The following is an 18823-nucleotide window of genomic DNA, read 5'->3' as shown; positions in this document are numbered from 1 at the left end:
ATACTGCAGACCCTGGTTTTTTGGCAGGGGTGGGAGTGAGGGGGTTGAAATGTTTTAACAAAGACGTCTAAGTAACCTGGTAGACTATTTTAGTTGTAATCAGAAACACTGCTAGATTGAGAGTATTTTTACTTTTGGAGCTTTAATACTTTGAAATTATTATTATTTTGAGATGGAGTCTCACTATGTAGTACAGCCTGACTTAAACTCAATACATAGCCCAGGCTGGCCTCTTACTCATGGGAATCCTCCTGCCTCAGCACCCCAAGTGCTGGAATTACAGGCATACACCACCATACCTTGCTGTAATGTTCTTAATATCTTGTTTTCAATTTTTTTCTATTTTATCCATTGGTATCTATTGCTAACCCTACATGTGTAGTTCTCAGAATTTATTCTGTTCTTCCTGTTCTCTGAGGTGGAAGACTCAAAACAATCCAGAAACTGTTCACGCACACACACTCATACACTCACACATTTTGTTAGAGATTTAATTGTAGTCATGTTATTGGCTTTCGGGTCCCCAAGAGATTCTTTCCAGCTGCTTGGTGTCGTGACAAGGATTGGACAAGACATGTGGAAAAGGTATCGAGGGCTTCCCTGGACTAGAGGGGAAGCAAACGTGTTCTGCAGAGTGAGGGTGGCTGGGACGCAGTTCTCAGCCACACAGGGGAGTTTGATATGTGGAATTGGCTTCTTTTTTTTCCTTTCTCCCTTTTTTCCCTTTGTTCCACTTAGGCCTGCAGGGACATGTTTCTAAGTTACCTGAATTTTCTGTTAGAAGAAACAGATAGGAACTAATGAGATTTACAAGGGAAGAGGGGAGGAGACCCTTATGTTCCCTGAAAACAGACTTTAGCTTAGATTTCCCAGTGTCGTTAAGGTCATCTCAGAAAACGTGGTGGAAAGTCTTGGCTAAAAACCATGTTAGAAAGGTGAATTGGGATGGCTGCCTGACGTCTTAGGGACTGGGACCCTGAGAAAGGCACTCACCAGGAATAACTAGAAATAAAAGGCCATGAGGAGGAAAAGCTGACTTTGAGCACAAAGAGTGGCAGGCTAGGGTAGGTAGGTGGCTACTGAAGCAGGAGACCAAGGTGTCGACAGCTGTACCTCCCAAAAAGTAAGAAAGGTGAATAAAATATTGGAAAGAATAAAAATATAGGAACAAAACAGATATACTAAACTTTAGGTCCCACACATGGAACCTGTATGATCTGTTTTCCCTGGCCTAGTGGAGCCTAAAATGGTCTATTCTGCAACTGGGTTAATAGCAGACACTCTGGGAGCTCTTAACTGACTCATAGCCATAATGAGTGACCAAAAACAAAAGGAGGAGAAAGAGAAAGGAAGATAAACTTGAGAGTAGCAGAACCAAACAGGGTAGAAGAAGGAAGCAAGAAAAAAAAGCGAAGAAAACTCAAGAGGCTCCAGATGAAAAAATATCCGTAGGCAGGGCCTCATTGGCAGCCTGAGGACTGAGAAGTTCGTGGCAGACTATGGGGAAGGGCTGAGTGCGGCCCTTCCCACAGGCCTGGGGCCCTTTCCTGTGGGCTGGGAAAACAGAGGCCATGCCCATCTCCTCCCCCTTCTCATGCCGGGACACAGTGGGAACTGTCTCCAGAGGCATGAGAAAGCTTTCCAAGTCCATCACTCCCTGTGTCTCCCTGATAGCTAATAATCAGAAAAAGTTATAGGATTTCAGTTTTCTGACAGACAAAAGCCTAAATGGAAAAGAAGGAACAAGAAGGGGTTTGGGGCTTTTTTTAAGGGAGAGAGGAGGGAAAAAATAAAGAAGGTAAACCAGTAGGCTCCTTCTCAGTTTGAGTCCATAGAGTTCCAGGTCCTAAGGCTCAGTTGTCACCTGAATGACGACTTGAGTCTTCCTGGTTTAGGATATGTTCATAGCCACCCTAAAAGGGGAGCCATGGCATCAAGTGGACCACGCTTATGCTTTTGGGTATTTTTTGGTTGGGTGGGGGGGAGGCTTTCTCCAAAGGGCTTCACCTCCTGGTTGGCTTGCCAAGAAAATGTTACCAGTTGGTGGGTCTCAAAGAGCTTATATTCAGGTCCTTGCTATCTTGAGCAAAGAATTTGACAAGACATGTGGAAAAGTTCGCAAGGACTTAAGATTTATTGAAGATGGAAAAGAAGTAGAATACGCCCTACAGAGTGAGAGCAGGCTGGTGAAATGATTGACAGCAACTGTACATGGATGCAGAGCCTGTTAGTATCTGGAATTGGGCTTCTCCCTCATACAAATAATGCATTTGGGACTGTTCTGTCAGTAACTCACTTGACCTTATGTCAGAATTAGGCTGTTCTATTGAAGGCTCGTTTGGTTTTGTGCCAGATGTGAATGAAAAATTGAAGATTGGTTCCATTTGCAATGTTCAAGAACTGCAGTCTTTGTGGATTCTGTGGTTTCTGCATGTGCCTGGGTCTCATGATTGACAGATTATTCACACCTGCCTCAGCCCTAATCTCCTGCCTCAGTTGGAAAGAAGGGAAGAAGGATGGGATAATTACTACCCTCATTAGATTCTTGTTTTATTTTGCTTTTGTTTTTTTCCCGAGCTGGGCTCAAATCCAGAGCTTCCTGAAGGCAAAGTGCATGTTCTGTTGAGCTCTAACCCCTTTCACCAACTCACCCACCTTTTGGTATTTTAGGGTTATATTATGATAGCAGCTTTTTAATAAAAAGATGACTTTGTTTTGTATTTTAATGGGTGTTTGAATAATTAGATTCACTCAAAATAAATATCACCAAAAAACCCCCATTAAAACATTTATTTCCAACTGCTTTCACAATTTTACCTTCCTGATTTTCTGACTTAAGTTTATGGGATTACTGTGAAAGTTTCATTTTGGAAATTTTTTGATTAGCAGTTTTCTTTTGTTCATCTTAAACTGCTTTCTTCAAGATAAAGTAAAACTGGTACCTTAGATACTGTCTGAGTCATAGGGCCTCAGTACAAGGTGTATTTGTTGAGTAGATGAAATAATGACACAACTTCCGGGTCAGACTTTATTTTTCAGGTGTTTTTTTTTTTTTTTTTCCTTTTTATCAGTACCAGGGATCGAACCCACGACTACCTGCTTGCAAGGCAGGTGCTTATGCCGCTGAGCTAAATCCCCAGCCCTCTTTTTCAGGTTTTGATGGGAGATTTGGCTTGTCTCTTGCCTTGCAATTTTGTATCTTTAGGGTTTAATGAAGATGGATCAGTGAGATAAGAAATCCTGCAATTTGTTACTTAATGAACACAGAGAACTAGGAAAAGAACTTACGAGGACAAAAATATAAGAAATTCCACATATAAAGAAAGAAAGCTAGAAGCAGAGAGTAAAAACAGTGAAGCTTTGTTTGAGTAGCATCTGTTATGCTAGACGATAGTAAAGAATTTTGTATTGAATGTTTTTCCCTAACTCTTTTAATTTGGGTTGTGAAATTTTACATTGCAATATTTAGTTAGAAAAAGCAGCTAATCCTCTAGAAGTTGACAGTTATTTTGCTGGCCAGGTTTTGAGATTTCAGATCTTTAGACCTCAGTGGGCATGGTGACACAGGCCTATAATCCTAGCACTCAGTAGGCTGAGGCAAAAAGATTGCTTTGAGTTTAAGTCCAGCCTAAGCTACAGCCTACACTACATAGTGAGACCTTGTCTTAAAAACTCACACACACACACACACACAGAAAAGAAAAGGCATAAGCGCCTGCCTTGCAAGCAGGCAGTCATGAGTTCGATCCCTGGTACCGATAAAAACGAAAAAAAAAAAAAAAAAAAAGAAAGAAAGAAAGTCATTGGGCTAATGATATGTGCTCAAATGCATGGGCTTCGGCTTGAAACTTAGGATTTTGCTTTGTGTATCAATGCATAGTCTAGAAATAGAATACTAAAAACATTAACAAAAAATTTCTAGAAAGCACAGGTTAGATTAGGATTTATTTAGATTAGTAGACTGTGCTTTTCTGGACATATAAACCCTTAAAATGAATATTCTTAGCATCTACAAAATTTGGGGATCTTCAAAGATAATTATGACTGTTTTCTAGGCCATAAGTAGAAGAGTGACATCAGATATCTGTGGAATATAGATCTTAAAAGATTCTAACACACACACACACAACTGATACTGAATTGACCTGGTGGTGGTGGGGACATGTTATGATAGCATGAACTCAGAGATGGTTTAGATGGAAAACTTTATAAAAGTAAGGAACCACTTCTGGGGCCTCATCTCCCTTAAGCCATACTTAGTTCTGTAGCTATTATGTACTATGTTCTCTCTCAACTGATCTTGTATGGAAATAGAAGGAACTATCTTTATCTGACATTTTTTGGTTCACTTTAAATAGTTGGAAATATAATTGCTTTAACTTGAAACTTGTTGAAATAAAGTAATTTATAGTATTCACAATATTCAATTTGTTTCACCAGAAGCCCTTAGAAATTCTGGATTAGTTGACTAATTGCAGTTCACAGCTCCTCAGATGCACACTGTCCTTAGGTTCCAGAAATTTTTTTCTGAAGGAGAGAACAAAACAACTTACATAGGTATAAATTATTATTATTACTATTTTTGGTTGGCAGAGTAGTATCAGTTCTTAGCACACATAAAGTCAAGCTACGAACCAGAATTAATCCAAAATTTGGAGTTTTCTTAGCTCTGATGATTTTCCCTATCTTGCTTGTATTTTCTGTTTTCATTCAGTTCTTTCCAGGGAGTAAGTTCAACTCAAAAAACTTTTGTTTTTAAATTTTCTTCTTTAAAAAGATCTTATTTTGTTCCAGAAAGGATATGCTATAGTTAATAAGCTTCTATAATCCTGTGGTGGCCATGGAAAATGCACCATTTGGGTCTCCTAGCGGGAGGCAGAGGTGACTGACAATCCCAGCTGCAGCCCCTTTGGATTTACCACCTGTCACATTGGTTGTGGCTCTTCCTAGCCAGTGATTGAGTATGACAGGGTACTAGTGTAGGCTCATTCACAAGGAACACAAGACTGCTCTGATGGGCTAAGCATTATGATCTCTTGCTTTACAACAAAGTACTCTGAAACTTAATCATCTAAAATGTTTAATCTCACACGATGTCTGAGCCTCTGAAATTCTAAATGGCTTACCTAGGTAATTGGGCCTCACACGCTCTCATGTGTTCGTAGTTAAGCTGTTGCTGAGGGCTGTAATTATATGAACGCTGGACAAGGCCATAGGTATGCTTCCAAGATGGCTCAGTTACATGGTTATTGGCAAGAACTCTCAGCTCCTTGACTGCTGCCAGGAAGCCTCAGATCCTTGTCACATGTCTGTCCCCATATGGAAGCAACTGCCATGCTTTTTCAGCCTTCAAATTTAATAGTTTACTTTCCATCTTAGGTATCAATTTATTCTGCTACAGGATCTTCAGCCCTGGTCGGCTTTTGTAAAATCATTCACACAGCGGGTTGCTAGATACAACAAGTGAAAATATGGGGGTTGTAGGTTAGTAGTTGAATATTTGCTTTGCATGCACGAAGCCACATGAAATACAGAACAACATTTCTTTATTTTGAGAAAGTCTCTCTCTGTTGCCTAGGTTGAATTTGAACTCCTATACTGAAAGTATCCTCTAGCGTCAGCTTCCTGCATCACTGGTATTAGAGGCAGGCACTATCATGCCCAACAGGAAATCCTGTATCTTACCTGATGGCCCTATCTCTGTACTCTCTGTGTTTAATTTCTCTTCTCCATACCTCTGTGGCAACCTGCACTGCTCCATTTCTGCACTTACTGGACTGCATTTTAATGCTCCACTTTTTTGTCAGTGTCACCCTATAAGATTGACTGGACTGGGGATATAGCTCAGCAGCAGAGCATCTGCCTGGCAAGTGTGAGGTCCTGAGTTTGATTCCTGGTTTAAAAAAAACCAAAAACCTACCTATGGGATAAGCTGAGTCTTCTTTTTAATTTACTTGTTATCAGCCTGTGCCAGGCACTGTGCTTGACCTTTTGGATGTAATCAGTAAACACATGTGGGCTATTGAAAGAATAAAAACACTTGATCATATATAATTGTATGTACTTTTCCTCCTCTTCTTCCCTTCTTCATCAATGACATGATACAGTTGAGGGGAGTGCCAATGCAAAGAAGGGGCTAGGCATTTAAAATTTCAAGACCTTGCTTTCTAGCCAGACATGGTGATGTACACCTGTAATCCCACCACTCAGGAGGCTGAGGCAGGAAGATTACATGAGTTTGAGGCAATCTTGAATTACAAAGTAAGACCCTGTCTCAAAAAACAAACAGGAAATAAAAGACCTTTCTTACTTTATGTGTAAGCCTCAATTTTCCATTTGTATAGACAATATCTGTTTCCTACCCTAGGAGGAAAAAAGTCTTCTATTTTTGAGGAATTTTGCCAGCTTTAATTCAGAACTGGGCCTCATGCAGTGGTAAATGGTTACTTTCTGGTTTTGGAGGGTGGTGGGTCTTTATTGTCCTTTTCCCATGTCTGGGATCCAATTAAAGCACTTGTACTACTGAGCTATACCCAGACTGTAGTCAGATTTATCCTAAGCTTGAATCTTAGCCTTACCATGTACAGAGGGTGACTTGGGCAAATGACATAGTTCAGAATGTCACTTTTTTTGTGTGTGTGTGATTTTGTTTCTTTTGTATCAGGGATCGAACTCACAACCTTGTGCTTGCCAGGCAGGTACTTAGGCCACTGAACTAAATCCCTGGCCTCAGAATGTCACTTTTTTCCATCTCCCACAACAGAAATAATCTGCTCACTCATAATGGATACTGTGAGAAGGAAATGATAAAATACATGTCCTAGCATAATGTACTTTGGCACACATGGTAGGCACACAGCAAATCCTTAATGAAGCATTGTCAGTATACTGTAATGCAATTCTTTGTATGATCCTGGTTTTTGGTTTATAAGCATTCATCTTTCCACAAATTGTAGATTCTTGGCTAAATAAATAAACCAAATATCTGAAATTGTGATTTCTGTCTTACTGAGATGAATTTTTATGGGAACACTACATCATTAGAGTAAAACTACTTGTTTTATATTAGATTAAAATTGTTTATTTACTCTGTATGTTGATGAACAGTTCAATACTTATGGAGTCCCATTCCCATGATAGAAATGATGCCTTTGAAGGCTCAAAACTTGAAGATTTAATGTTTTTTTCCTGCCAAAACCCAGCTGTCTCTGTGGTAACATTTTTGATTTCTCTAGTTTAAGATGCAAAAACAGAAGACTCAAGGCCCACTTTCTCAATCTCTTTTGAAAGTCAAGTTCAAGTATAACTTCCAACCCTTTACTTATCAGCAGCAACCCCCCCCCCCCCAGATGGTGCTGGGGTTGGGCCAGGACTTTTGTATTGAGATATATCCTGCTCTCCCTATCCCCCCCCCCACTCCATTTTAAAAAATTTTTGAAATAGGGTCTCATGATGAGTTCCCCCCCGTGGGCCCCAACTTGTGATCCTCCTGCTGCGTCTCCCAAAGTACTGGATCTTGTGCCACCACACTCACCTTTTGTCTTGCTTCTCCTTAGGCGTGTTGAGCCCAGGACCTTCTTTACTACTGAGCTACATTCCCAACCTTCTCAGGAGGTTTCTGTCCCCAGCGGCCTCACTTGCTTTAAAATTGCTGGTTGTACCATTCCTATGTCCTCGGCACTGTTTTCTGTTTAAGGAATAAGGGAACAATTCACTTTTATATGTGTTAACTGACTTACTGCAGATCAGCTGTGTAGTAGCTGGAATGTGAACCCATTGTATTTTGACTCCATTTTATTTTGTATACTATATTATATTGTATACTACATTCCACTTGTTTTATTGAATGATAATGATGAAACCATGCGTTGATACACAAATGTTTTGTTAGTATTAGGAAATGCTATGAGCCCAGAGATGTAAGGAGACATGATACATAAATAAATTAAATAACAAAAGATAGTAAGTGCCAATGATCCATATAGCTTAAAAAGAAGCTACTAGCAATCATAAGTAATTTTAGATATGCAGAATATTTTTGATAACTTACGAGTATTTTTTATGTCTGGATTTTTGTTCTTAGCGTATCAGTGTGTTCAGTACATGTTTACTGCTGAATAGTGTTTTTGGTATGGTATGCCACCGTCTGTTTGTATGTTCATGAGTTGATGAACATTTGCATTGTTTCCAGTTGTAGACTGTGATGAATAAAGCAGCGTGAACATTGAGATGCACATTTGTGTTGACATAAGTTTTCATTTCTCTAAGGTGAATACCTAGAAGTGGATTTGCTGGGTAATATGGTAAGTTTATGTTTAATGTTATAGAAAAATCACCAAACATGTTTCCTAAAGTAAAGTGGTATTCACACCAGCAATGTTCTAGTTGCTGTGCCCTTGCCAGCATGTGGTATGGTTGGGAAAGGGGTGGTTTTTCCTTCCCTTTCTAGCTATTCTTTGTGCTCACTGTGATTTCAATTTGCATTTCTATAATGATTGCTAATGTTACAAATCTTTTCATGTGTTTATTTGCTATCAGCATATTTTCTTTGGTTAAGTAACTATATCTTTGCCCTACCTTTCTCTACCCCCCCCCCAAATCTGAGATTGAACCCAGGACTTTCACACTAAATTACATTTCCAGCCCTTTTTTGTTTTTTATTTTGGGACAGGATCTTGCTAATTTATGCGATATTTGCACCTCAGCCTCCCAGTCTTTGCCCATTTTTTTTTATCACATTGTTTGTCTTATTCATTCAGGATTTTAGTCCTTTATCAGATATATTTTGCAGATATTTTCTTTCATACTGTAGTTAGTCTTTTTATTTTTTTAATGTGTATATGTGTGTGTATGTGTGTGTGTATATATATATATATATATTTTTTTTTTTTTTTTTTTTTGTCTTTTTGAGACAGAATCAGGTCTCACTGTGCAGTTTAAGCTGGCCTTGAGCTCACTTAACCCAGGCTGATGTCAGATTTGCAATGGTCCTCCTGCCTCAGTCTCCTGAGTGTTAGAATTATAGGCATGTGCCACCATGCCCAGCTGTTTTATATGTAATATTTTGGTGTTCAATTATCAATTGAATGATAGTTTGGGAGCAGGGTGTGTTGGTGCTGTAATTCCAGCACTTGGGAGGCTGAGGCAGGAGGACTGCCAATAATTTGAGGCCAGCCTCGACTACATAGTGAGTTCAAGGTCAATGTGAACTATGCAGTGAGACCCTGTCTCAAAAAAAACGATAGTTTGTGCTTCTTTGTGCCTTATTTAAAAAATCTTTGCCTAAGTCAAGCTTGCTAAGATTTTTCTCCTATCCTTTTCAAGAAGCATTTTAGTTTTAGTCCTCAAATTTAAAGATTTTAGTTCATTTTTGTATATGGACGTAAGAAGTGAGATTTACTTTTCTTGAATATGAATATCAAATTCTGGTATTATTTATTAAAAATATTATCCATTGCCACAGAGTTGCTTTGCACTTGTTGAGATCTGACTTAATTGAGGGTCTAATTCTAGGTTCTGTTCTGTGTAGTCTGTGTTCATGCCCATGCTGCACTGTCTTAATACAGTTTTCTCATTGAAAAGTAGCTTTTGGCAATGTTAGTATACATTTTTGATTGTCACAGCTGGTTGTGGGGGAGTTGCCCTTGTGACTAAAACATCTTCTAGTGCACAGGGCAGTCCCCCATGACAAAAGATTAGCCTCTGAAGTATAAATAGTGCCAAGGTTGAGGTAGCTTTATAGTAAGTCTGAAAATCAGTAATATAAGTCCTCCAGTTATATTCATTTTCAAAGTTGTTTTAGTTCTACTCAGTCCTTTGAATTTTTATGTAAATATTAGAATCAGCTAGTATTGTTTTTCTACAAAAACAATAAATTTTTTTATTATGAGTTTTGTTGATGCATAGATAAATTTGGAAAGAACTACCGTCCTATTATGATTGAGTCTTCTGACTGTGAGCTTAGTTTTTTATCCCTTCATTAACTTAAATTTTGTATTTTCTTTAACAGTGTGTTTCAGTTTTTATTTTATGGTCTTACGCCTACTTTGTTGATTTTTATCCCTAAGTATTCATTTGAATACTGTTGTAAATTAAGTTTTATATCAATTTCTGATTATTTTAGGTGATAGAATATAGAAATACAGTTGAGTTTTGCATTTATCTATTTACCTGTGACTGTGCTAAACTTACTAAACTTGCTATCTTAGTTGCTTTTCTCTCGTTGAGACAAAATACCTGACACCCAAAATTAGAGAAGAGAAGGTCTATTTCTTAGAATTTTGGAGACTTCATTCCATACTCAGCTTGTTCCAAGGCAAGGTGGCATTGGAGGGCCACCATTCATGGCCACTGCAAAACAGCAAGAACAAACCGTGCAAAAAAGAAAAAACATGCCTTCTTCCTGTCCTTACACTGTATGTGGGTTCTGCCCCTGGGCAGATATAGCACTCACATCACCAATGCCAGTGCTAGACAATAAACCAAATACAAACATTGGATTCAGCCTGTCCATGATTGCCTGAGGCTTGGGTGGGTGGGGGGTACAGCTGAATACAAGCCATAACACTTGCTAAATTCTTAATAGATATCATAGAATTTGCCACACAGGTTAGTATTTTGTGTACAAAGATAGTTTTCTATCTTTTTTCTTCCTACTTTTCCCTGTCTTTCCTCTCCTTTTCTTCCTCTCTTTTTCTGAGATAAGGTTCCACCATGTGCTGTGGGCCAGCATTGAACTCACTTTGTAATAGGCTGACCTAGAAATCACAGTTCCTCCTGCTTCATAGTCCTCCTGACTTAGCCTCCCAACGGCCTGGATTACAAGCTTGTATGTCCAGGCTTACTCCCTTATACTACTTCTTTTCCCTATTACACTGGTAAATATTAAAGTAGTAAAAGTGGGCATCATTATCTTGTTCATCATTTTATGGGGACAGCAAATAATTTTTTATCATGATTTTTAGCTGTAAGCTTTTTTTTTATGAACCAGGGATCGAACTCAAAACCTCACGCTTGCCAGGCAGGCACTTTTGCCACTGAGCTAAATCCCCAGCCCTAAGCTTTTTAGTAGTAGTTAGCACTTTGAAGAACTTCTTAACTCTTCTTTGCTAAGCAATACCTATGAGTAGCTGTTGAATTTTGTCAGTTGTTTTATTTGCGTCATTGAATTGTTTTAGCTTTTAAAAACTTCTATAGATATGATAATTTACAGTGATTTTCTGGTGTTAAATCAACCTTGCATTTGTTTGTGATACATTTCACTTAAGCAAAATATATTGTGTTTATTTTACATATCCTCTAGTTTCTGTGTGTGTTGTGTGGGTGTGTGTATACTTCATGCATGCTGTGCAAGTGTTTACCACAAAGCTACACACACATACCCATTTTGTGGTTCTGTAGATTGAATCTAGGGTGCTGTACCTCTGGCTGCTCCTCCAGCACTTTTTATTCAGACAAGATTTCACTAAGTTGCCTGGGCTACCCGCAAACTTGAGGTCCACTTGCCTCGGCCTCTCAAGTGACTGGGTTATAGGCGTGTGTCCCTATACCTGCCTCTTATTTATACATGCTTGAATTCATTTTGCTTAAATTTTTATGAGCCCTCATGTAAGATACTATTTTATAGTCTTTTTCTTATAATTTTGTTTTGTTGTTCTTGTTTTTTTTTTCTTTTGTTGGGTGGTACTGGAGATTAAACTCAGTGCCTTTATTCTGAGCTATATTCCTAGCCCTTCACCCCACCTTTTTTGGTACCACGGCTCAAACTCATGACCTAGTGCTTGCCAGGCACTTATGCTGCTGAGCTAAATCCCTGGCTCCTAGCCCTTTTTTATGTTTTTATTTTTGAGACAGGATCTTGCTATGTTACTAAGTTGCCTAAATTGTGATCTTCCTGTCTCAGCTTCCCAGAGAGCTAGGATTACAGACTTATGTTACCAGTGCCCAGTTTGTTCTTTTTTATTTTATTTTTTTTCCTTTCTGAAGTACTTTTTGACTTTGGTGGCTATTTTGCTTTATCTCACAATTTTCAGAGAATTAATATTTTTGTAAGTCTTGTACTTTTTGTATTTTTAGTGCAATTTTCCAGGAACTCTGCTAGATCTTTTATATTCATTATTTTCATAAAAACTTCATAACTTCCTTGTAAGATAGATGCTATTAATATACCAGTAGAGTTGAAAAGACAGGCACAGAGAAGTCAATTACTTTTCTGAGGTGATAAAAACAATTAAAACAGTCTTTGAGACCAGAGGTTAAACACATAAATACAGTGCTCTGTGTTCATATATTTCTTTATAAATCTTTTAAAGACTTATTTTTCAGCTTAGGCTTAGAGTGAGTCTTATAAGTGGCATATTATCTCATATTCATAAGTTTTACAAACACACTTTATTGTGGATTAACTAGCATAATTTTAATTGGTTGTTACCATACAAATTAGTTCTCTGGAAGTGAGGTTTCTGCTAACCAGAAACTTTAGATGCCATGTGTTGCAACTGCTCTTTGCAGCACTGAGAGCATTTTTTCCTCCTATCTTTCTCATCATTACCTCCTGCTTTCCTACCATAAATTTAAGCCTTATGTCTCTTGGCAGTCTTTTGACATTGTTAATTTAGATTGGAGCTTCTTTGAGAGAACCTTTCCCTTTCTGTTCTACTTGGTGTACTCAATAATATCAGAAAGCGTATTACTCCTTGTAGGAAGACATATTGCTATTTATTTGCAGTGTGGTTAGCAATTTGGGAAAGCAAAAGTAGATGAGAATCTGTCTGCTCCAGGGTTGAACATGTGCTGAATTATTGTAGGATATTTGAACCTTGAAAGTTCGAGTGTGTGAAGCATGAGTCGGCGGCAGTAAGTGAACCAAATTTTTCTTTCTCCTTTCCATGTTCAAATTTTTAAAACATGCAGAGAAGCAAAATTTCAAGTAAAATCTAAAACTCGCAGTTCAAATTAAATATATAAGCCCTCAGGAGATATTCCTATGAATGAAAGTAAAGATAAATCCCTGAGATAGACTAGTAGGGATGAGAAGAAAAAAGATTGATTTCTTCCCATTTCTACTCCATACCTACAAGTTAAGGAAGTGAGGTTTTTTGGGTTGGTTGTTTGTTTTTGGTTTTGTTTTAACAAGTTCTATTATGTAGTTCAGGCAGACCTCAAACTCACAGCGAGCCTTCTGCCTCAGCTTCCCAAGAGCTGGGATTACAACCATGTGCCACTAAGCCCAGCTCTGAAAGTGAGCTTTTTGCTAACCAGAAACTTTAGGTGCTACATGTGTTGTATCTGAGAACATTTTTTTATCCTGTCTTTCATATCATTACTTCCCTGTTTTCCTTGGTGACTAAAGTCTTGTAAAGGCAGTGGCAGAAGTGGATTTTTTGTGATGTTTTTCTAGATGTGAAGAGACTAGTAGTAGTAGGAGGCTAGAGAGAGAAGAAAACCTGTGGGCGTGGCATGCATTTTTTTCTGGTTTGTCTTAATCTGTTTTGTGTTGCTGTAAGAAAATACCTGAGGCTTTATTTAGCTCCCAGTTTTGGAGCTTGACGGTCTAAGACGAGGTGACTATCTTGTTGGCGGTTGGTGAGGCCCTTCTAATTACAGTCACAATATGGCAGATGATGTCATGGTGGGAGCACGTCCAAGAGAGAGGAAGGCCACGTGTCAAGACAGGAGAAAAGGTGTGGGAAAGTGTTTGGCATTGTTTTTAAAATAGCCCACTCTCATGGGAACTATTGCACTCCTGTAAGACCCAACCACTCTGCCTGACCAGCACTAATAACTTTGCAACATACAAATTATAGCATCATTAGAAAAAGCTTCATTAGTATGTTTGTTGTAAATATGAATTTGCTGTGGTTTGGATATAGTGTGAATATATTCCCTAAGCTTTTTGTGCCGAAGCCTGGTCTTCAGTGGGTTAAGTGATGTTAAGTGATAGAGAATCTTCACATGGAGCTACACTCGCGGCCGTTTTTCTGTCTTTTGAAAGAGAAACTTTTGATTGATTGAGGCCCTGAGAGTTGAATGCAGGACCTTTGCACTATGCCATGTCCCCAGCCCATTTTTATTTTTCATTTTGAAGACAGAGTCTTGCTAGTCACTGAGCTGCCCAGGCTGGCCTCTAACTTGAAATCTTCTTGCCTCAGCCTCCTAGAGTGCTGGAATTATACATGTGTGCTACCACGCCTGGTTTAGGCTCAGGGGTGGAGCCTGTAGGAGATGATTATGTGGGCTCCACATTTATAAATATATTAATACTGTCAGGCAGTAGACAGAAAATAAATCTTAAAGTAGTATTGTAAAATAATAAGATAATGTCAAATGGTATTTGCTGTGTCTTACAATTTTTATAAAATGAATCTGAAGCTGGGTGCAGTGACACACACCTATAATCCCAGTACTCAGGAGGCTGAGACAAGAGCTTGCTGTGAGTTTGAGGTCAGCCAGGGCTACAAAGTGAATTCAAGGCCAATTCGAACTGTATAATGAAACACTGTCTCAAAAAAGACAAGAAATCTGAAATAGTTTATAATAAACAACAGATTTTCTTAGATAGGAACCAACTCAGATGTCAACAAAGTTAGTACTAATAATAGCTAAATATTAAGTTCTAGGTTATAACTTCCATGAATTAGGTTAAAACTTCCATGAATTATTTAAATCATTAAGCAGTTACTCCCAAGAAAACTGATGTAAACAGGTTAAATTATCGAGATTATACAACTACAGTAATAAGAGGTAGGTCTGTAATTCGAATTTAAGTCTCCATTGATTTAGAACTTCAGAAAATGATGATTACACAGGATTTTGAATTATTTTTGAAAAAACCATTTAAAATTTCTCCCAAGACATCATAAACTCTCAGAGATACTGAAGTTCAATGTAGTATAAAAATTGAGATTTTGATGAGATTTAAAGATAAACTGTAAGGGGCCAGGGATGTAGCTCAATGGCACAGCGCCTGCCTGGCAAGTGCAAAGTCCTGAGTTCAATTCCTGTTACAAAAAAAAAAGAAAGAAAAAGATTGTAAGCATTCAGGCTATAAAGAAATATAAACGAAATTAATCAGATTTTCTATAGCACTGTTAAATGATAAAAATAATGAAACTGTAATGTTAGAAAAATGCGTACAATGTTATTAGCAAATAACAGAAAAAATAGGAGATAATGTTAAAGATAAATAAACAAAATAGTGACAAAATGTCACACCATCTTACTAGTAATTAGAATGATTTTTTACGAGCAGAATATATTGAGAAAAAGAAAGCTTCTGTCTGAGAAAGACAGAATAATAATTAGAATAAAATGATTATATTAATTTATAAGCATGAAAGAGATTCAGATTATGTAAAAAGCAAAGCAAGACCCTATCTTAACAAACAAACAAAATCCAGGATTTGTATTACTTGATTTTGAGGCTTACTATATAACTGCAGTACTCAAGGCAGTGTGTTACTGGCATAAGTATAAGTTATGTAGAGTAGTAGAGAGAGGATGTAGGTCGGTGGAGAATGATAGAGAGCCCAACACAGAGCCACACCAGTGTGGTCAATCAGTCTTTGGCAGAGAGGCAAAGACTGTAGAGGAGAAATGAGAACCTTTTCAACAAATGATGCTAGAACAATTGAAGTCCACTTACAAAAAAAAGAACCTGGAAAGACTGGTATTTTTCACAAAAATTACCTCAAAAAGGAACTCAGTAGGAGAGTGCTAATATAGTGTGTGTGTGAGACCCTGGGATCAATTCCTGGCACTGCAAATCATCAATCAGAGATCTAATTATAAAATATAAAACGATGAAACCCTAGAAGAAAAGCAGAAAATCTGAGTGACTGTGAGTAGTTGTTTACATTGAATGCTAAAAGCATGATTGATTAAAAAAGACTGATGCTGAGTTTATTAAAATTAGAAACTTCAGCTTTAAAAGGAGATACTGTTAAAGAGACTAAAAAGACAGGGAAAGTATAGACTGAAAGGAAAAATATTTGTAAGACATATCTGTAGAGGACTTTGCAAGGAAGTAAATCAGTTTCAAAGTTTTAGAGCAGTGTACAAAAGCCTCCGCTAATTCTGACATCTATTAGAAGTGCCTAGGTTTGGTAATTCACTAGAAAGACTGACAGAAGGCACTGAAACTGTCAGTTTGTCACATTTATGGTTTACCATGGCTAAAGGATACAGATTGGAAACTGCCCCCTCCCCCCCAAAAAAGGCATACAGGGCAGAGTCCAGGAAAGTATCTGTATCAGTCAGTACTTACTAGAGAAAACTGATGTAATACAAGACACACAAATACATAAGAATTTACAAAATTAGGGGTGGGGATATAGCTCAGTCACATAAGTTCCTGCCTGGCAAGGGCAAGGGCAAGGTCCTGCATTCGATCCCTAGTACAAAAAAAAAAAAAAAAGAAAAGAAAGAAAGAAATTTACAAAATCGACTTACAATGGACCTGCAGAGTTGGGTATAGAGTACAACATTCTGTCTATGCACCAGGATCCAGAGGATCCAGCTGAAGGCCTGGAGCTCACTGTAGTGTCCCATGTGACTCCGTTAGAAGGCTGAAGAGTCTGCAGTGGAAGCCAGGACATGACACCCAAAGGCTGGAACTCCTGCGACGAAAACTGAAGCAACCTGTCCTTCATTTCCCTTTTTATACCATTCTGGTGATAATCTTCCCTAAGGTTAGTCTTCCACATTCAGAAGTGTGTCGAGCCAGTTTAATTGGATGTTACTTAAGCTGATAGGATCAGTCAGTGGTCACAGTACCAAACATAGTTATAAAAGCCACTATACGTTTTTAATGTATTGCCACTGGAGTTTGAATCCAGGGCCTCATGAATGTTAGGGAAGTTCTGTAGTGCTGAGCTAAATTTTGAATCCTCAGTTATCTTTTGAAGCAATTAAAGATAGGAAACATTTTCTTCACATCTAATGACGAGAAAGATGAAAGAGAAGTTATTTTAAGCACCTCCTGTATGATATATCTGATATTTGGGTCATACATGACTTTGGTTTTATTATCTTTTGATAATTCCCCCTAAATTTATTATTATGTAATCTTGTAATTTTTATTTGTTTGGTTTTTTTTTTTTTTTTTGTGGTACTGGGGTTCAAACTCACAACCTCACACTTGCTAGGCCAGCACTTGTGCTGCTGAGCTAAATCCCCAGCCTGAGTAATTTTTAATTTAATACCAGATGTCATCTATAGAAAAGAAGTAGAAAAGAAAAGAAGTAGACAGTACTTGTGCCTGGAATGGGCACACATCTTCTGCCAGTCCATTTGTCAGCAGATTTGAATCATTAAATTTTGAGCTGAGGATTTTGATATTGCTGTGTTTATGTTTAGCATATATCACGCAGCTATTACCTTGTTCTTGGACCTAGGTAGGTGTTCCTGTGCGCTCTTGGTTTTCCTGAATCCCTTCATGCTGCATCACAGAGGAAGACTATTTGTCTTTCCATGTCCTTCTCTGGTGACCGACTGATGCTGCCTATTACTCAGTGGTAGGCTTAATTGGTAGCACAGGTGACTCTTCTTGTCTTGTCCTGAGGTAGCCTTGATTTTAGGCCCTCTGTGGCTGTGCTTCATTTGCCCTTTCCTGGCCAGTGGCAAACTTCGTAGTGTCAATGTAGAATCCTCACCCCTGCCACCATAAAAGAATTTTTACTTCTACTCTTAGCAGCAATTAGGATAGATCTCCTAAAGTGTGGGAGATTCTCCTCTCCTTCTATCAGACATGAAAGGGTTTTCTTTCACTTCTTCCCCCAGAAGATTGGAATTTTAGTCTACACTTAGGAACAAGATTTCCTCCCGTCCTCCAGTGAGTTATGACCTAATTTATGGGACAGAAGGATCCATGGGAGTGGGTGGGGCTTTGTGCCAGTAGCAGTTGGTGAGCTCACTCACTGGTATACCACTGTGGAGACCTCTCTTCAGTCCCTGCTGTGTCCCTGGTTTAATCTGTGAGCACTTGATAGCTGGTAGAGTGACTCCCTGTGCTTCTAGAGCTTCCAGCTTTTCCAGGTTGTCATGTTAAGGCATAATTGACTTATACCAAAAAAAGTTAGTATGTAGTCTTTGTCTTCATTGTTTAATATGAGAGTTACTGCTCTGTGAAGTCCTATGTGTCCTATTGCCTTCAAGAAACTTGTCAGTTTACTTGATTAACTTGTGATTTCAATTCTGTAATGGGCTTAAGTTATACTGATGAACATTACCGGACCTTTTCTTTTTATAAAATCTGGAGAAACATTCTCTTGCAACTTCCTGCATTTTATGTGGAAGTCTCCGGCACCACTTTTTCTTTAATCCTAATTAATGTAATGGAATAGAAATAAGAGATGTTGGTCCAGGGAATAGAGTCCTGCTTAGTTTGTGTGAGGCCTTACGTTCAACCCAGCCAAAAAAAGAAGTACAGTTATTGAAAGGGAGAAGACATAACCATCACTTATGTATAATGTAATTGTGTTACTTGATAACCAAAATTTAAAATTATTAACACTAATAAGAAAGCTCAGTAGGATGCTGACTCACATAAATATTTGCTGCTACAGCTTCACGTTAAACCTAAGATAGGATTTACTTACATTCAAGCATTTCTATAACACTAGTAGAACAGTCCACTAGAATTCTATGTGGTGGAGGAACTATGAGAGAATCTATTTAGAGGGAAGCAAGTTAAATAAACCTTTAAGAAAAATCTTGGTCTTTAGAAAAAAGTGATTCTGAATATTAACCCAAAAATGTTCCAGTATGAGTAATTTGAGCAACAAAATAACCATATAATGTTGGATTTTAACCAAAATTATAAAAC

At 38.2% G+C, this 18823-nt stretch overlaps 1 protein-coding gene across 14 annotated transcripts in view; it reads left to right on the top strand.

The window, feature by feature from the left end:
* Tfdp2 (transcription factor Dp-2) overlaps positions 1 to 18823 on the top strand; it is a 195197-nt gene that overhangs the window by 91396 nt on the left and 84978 nt on the right. Inside the window, exon 3 of one of the 14 annotated variants that reach the window (XM_063249109.1) lies at positions 8269 to 8303. The exons of the other annotated variants lie outside the window; for them this stretch is intronic. The gene's annotated coding sequence lies outside the window, so the exon portion shown is untranslated. The remainder of the gene's footprint in view (positions 1 to 8268; positions 8304 to 18823) is intronic. 14 annotated transcript variants of the gene reach the window in all.

Source organism: Cavia porcellus, unplaced genomic scaffold (genome assembly GCF_034190915.1).
Source record: "Cavia porcellus strain 051 isolate PalLab524CR breed Dunkin Hartley unplaced genomic scaffold, mCavPor4.1 scaffold_5, whole genome shotgun sequence".
NCBI classification, from domain to species: domain Eukaryota; kingdom Metazoa; phylum Chordata; class Mammalia; order Rodentia; family Caviidae; genus Cavia; species Cavia porcellus.
Note: the sequence above shows the minus strand (reverse complement) of the source record. Positions and strands in the feature narration are given on the sequence as shown.